The sequence below is a fragment of the Penaeus vannamei genome, chromosome 33 (genome assembly GCF_042767895.1).
Source record: "Penaeus vannamei isolate JL-2024 chromosome 33, ASM4276789v1, whole genome shotgun sequence".
NCBI lineage: Eukaryota > Metazoa > Arthropoda > Malacostraca > Decapoda > Penaeidae > Penaeus > Penaeus vannamei.
The window spans coordinates 29,776,957-29,780,642 of record NC_091581.1 but is presented as its reverse complement, the minus strand read 5'-3'; positions in this window follow the sequence as shown (position 1 = coordinate 29,780,642).

Here is a 3,686-nt window from a genome sequence, read left to right as displayed (position 1 = left end):
TTCTATGATCATAACTCCGAACATATCAGACCTCTTTAAACAACTACCTTATATTTAAAGGTATTATCTACTGTATATCCAGAATAAAAATTGCTAAGGGCAAAAAGAATGATTTAAATAAGCAACAGTGACCCAGGACGCTGTATAAAGTGCTAAGTACGACAAAGAACTTCATTAAATTTGCAAGGAATAATATCAACAGTTCAATAGTCAACAGAAGAACAGTTTAGACGTGCCGCACTGACCGCAATAACCATAAAACTAACAGAAATTACATACAAAGAGTGGATAGGCAGCACGTACGAGTTACTGTGAGTTTAAGTGTTTGTTCTGTGGGTGTGTCTATGAACACATGCCCCCAATTTCTGTGAATAATCAATGTTGTCAACCCTCTAGCAACTTGCCTTGTCATTCAGTGGGAACCGTCGACTTGGTGAGTATATCGGATTAAGGTCTTCGGGCAATGGTAAATTTTATTGCTTTTTATGATTAATATGTATACTGCGCGTTGGAATTAGTTTTTATTTTAATCATCTATTTATTTGCTGTTATGATGGCTGGTGTTGTTGGTGATTTTCTTAGTTTTGCATTTATTGTAATGCTTTATTATCACTATCGTTATTAAAACTATCATTGTTATTATTATCAGTATTGTTATTGTTGTAATCATGATGATGATAATCATTATCATTATTTTATCCTCCTCCTCCTCATTATTATTGTTATTATTATCTTTATTATTATTGTTATTATTATCTTTATTATTAGTGTTATAAATTTCTTTATTATTATCATTATCATTATTGTCGTTATTATGGTTATGATAATAAAAATGATGCTAACAATGAATATAATGATAATGAAAATAATGATGATTATTATTATTATTATTTCCCACTCCCTCTCCCTCTCCCTCTCCCTCTCTCTCTCCCCTTCTCCTACTCCCTCTCCCTCAATCCCTCCCATTCCCTCTCCCTTTCTTTATTTCTCTCTCCTCTCTCTCTTTCATTCACACTCCCCCTCTACCTCTCCCTTTCCCATTCCCTCTCTCTCTCTCCCCTTCTACCACTCCCTCTCCCTCCCCCTCCCACTCCCACTCCGCCTCTCCCTTTCCCACTCCCTCTCCCTCTATCTCTTCCTCCCCCTCTCCCTCACCCTGTCTCTCTCCCTCACCCTATCTCTCTCCCTCACCCTGTCTCTCTCCCTCCCCTTCTCCCACTCCCCTCTCCCTTTCCTTCTCCCTCTCCCCCTCTGTCCCTTTCTACCACTCCCTCTCCCTCCCCCTCCCACTCCGCCTCTCCTTTCCCACTCCCTCACCCTGTCTCTTTCCCTCCCCTTCTCCCACTCCCCCTCTGTCCCTTTCTCCCACTCCCTCCCCCCCCTCCCCCTCCCCCTCACCCTGTCTCTTTCCCTCCCCTTCTCCCTCTCCCCCTCTGTCCCTTTCTCCCACTCCCTCCCCCTCCCCCTCCCACTCCGCCTCTCCCTTTCCCACTCCCTCACCCTGTCTCTTTCCCTCCCCCTTCCCCCTCTCTTCCTCCCCCTCCCCCCTCCCTCTCCCTCCCCTTCCCCCACTCCCCTTCTCTCCCCTCCCCCTTCCCCCTCTCCCTCCCCCTCCCACTCCCCCTCTCCCTTTCCTTCTCTCCCTCCCCCTCCCACTCCCCCTCTCCCTTTCCTTCTCCCTCTCCCCCTCTGTCCCTTTCTCCCACTCCCTCTCCCTCCCCCTTCCCCCTCTCTCCCTTTCCTTCTCCCTCTCCCCCTCTGTCCCACTCCCCCTCCCCTCTCCCTCACCCTGTCTCTTTCCCTCCTCCTTCCCCCTCTCTCCCTCCCCCTCCCTCTCCCTCTCCCTCTCCCACTCCCTCTCTCATAATCAAAGTCCGGGTAAGCCTTATTAAATTCTTTCCGAGTGGCAAAGCACGGGCAATTACAATTATTATTACAATTATTATTATTATTTATTATTATTAGTTATTACAATGGAATCCAGCAAATACCACTTACGTAATACCTCATTCCTCATGGAAGGTAATCTTTAAGCATGTCGTAGTTATGTCGTACGTTTTTTTAACGAATTTAACGTCCATTTGGGGGAGGAATTAGTGACATGAATCGACAGCGGAGCGTTTTTTTTTTTAATTTTAAACTCTTATTCAAGTTAAGTCGATATTAAAAAAAAAAAAAAAAAAAAAAAAAAGTTGTGTCGTACGTTTTTTTTAACGGATTTAACGAATTTAACGTCCATTTGGGGGAGGAATTAGTGACATGAATCGACAGCGGAGGGTTTTTTTTTTTAATTTTAAACTCTTATTCAAGTTAAGTCGATATTAAAAAAAAAAAAAAAAAAAAAAAAAAAGTTGTGTCGTACGTTTTTTTTAACGGATTTAACGAATTTAACGTCCATTTGGGGGGGGGGGGGAATTAGTGACATGAATCGACAGCGGAACGTTTTTTTTTTTTTTGAATTTTAAACTCTTATTCAAGTTAAGTCGATATTAAAAAAAAAAAAAAAAAAAAAGTTGTGTCGGACGTTTTTTTTTTTTAACGAATTTAACGTCCATTTGGGGGGGGGGGGGATTAGTGACGTGAATCGACAGCGGAACGTTTTTTTTTCTTGTAAACTCTTATTCAAGTTAAGTCGATATTAAAAAACAAACAAACAAAAAAAAAAAGTTGTGTCGTACGTTTTTTTTAACGAATTTAACGTCCATTTGGGGGGGGGGGGATTAGTGACGTGAACCGACAGCGGAACGTTTTTTTTTTCATGTAAACTCTTAATTCAAGTTAAGTCGATATTAAAAAAAAAAAAAAAAAAAAAAAAAAAGTTGTGTCGTACGTTTTTTTTTTAACGGATTTAACGTCCATTTGGGGGGGGGGGATTAGTAACATGAATCGACAGCGGAACGTTTTTTTTTTTTAAATTTTAAACTCTTATTCAAGTTAAGTCGATATTAAAAAAAAAAAAAAAAAAAAAAAAGTTGTGTCGTACGGTTTTTTTAACGAATTTAACGAATTTAACGTCCATTTGGGGGGGGGGGAATTAGTGACATGAATCGACAGCGGAACGTTTTTTTTTTTTAATTTTAAACTCTTATTCAAGTTAAGTCGATATTAAAAAAAAAAAAAAAAAAAAGTTGTGTCGTACGTTTTTTTTTTAACGGATTTAACGAATTTAACGTCCATTTGGGGGGGGGGGATTAGTGACGTGAATCGACAGCAGAACGTCTTTTTTTTTTTTTTTTTCTTTTAAACTCTTATTCAAGTTAAGTCGATATAAAAAAAAAAAAAAAAAAAAAAAAAAAAAAGTTGTGTGGTACGTTTTTTTAACGGATTTAACGTCCATTTGGGGGGGGGGGTTAGTGACATGAATCGACAGCGGAACGTTTTTTTTTTAATTTTAAACTCTTATTCAAGTTAAGTCGATATTAAAAAAAAAAAAAAAAAAAAAAAAAGTTGTGTCGTTTTTTCTTTTTTAACGGATTTAACGAAATTAACGTCCATTTGGGGGGGGGATTGAAGTGACATGAATCGACAGCGGAACGTTTTTTTTTTAATTTTAAACTCTTAATTCAAGTTAAGTCGATATTAAAAAAAAAAAAAAAAAAAAGAAAAAAAAAGTTGTGTCGTACGTTTTTTTTTTAACGGATTTAACGAATTTAACGGCCATTTGGGGGGGGGGGGATTAGTGACAT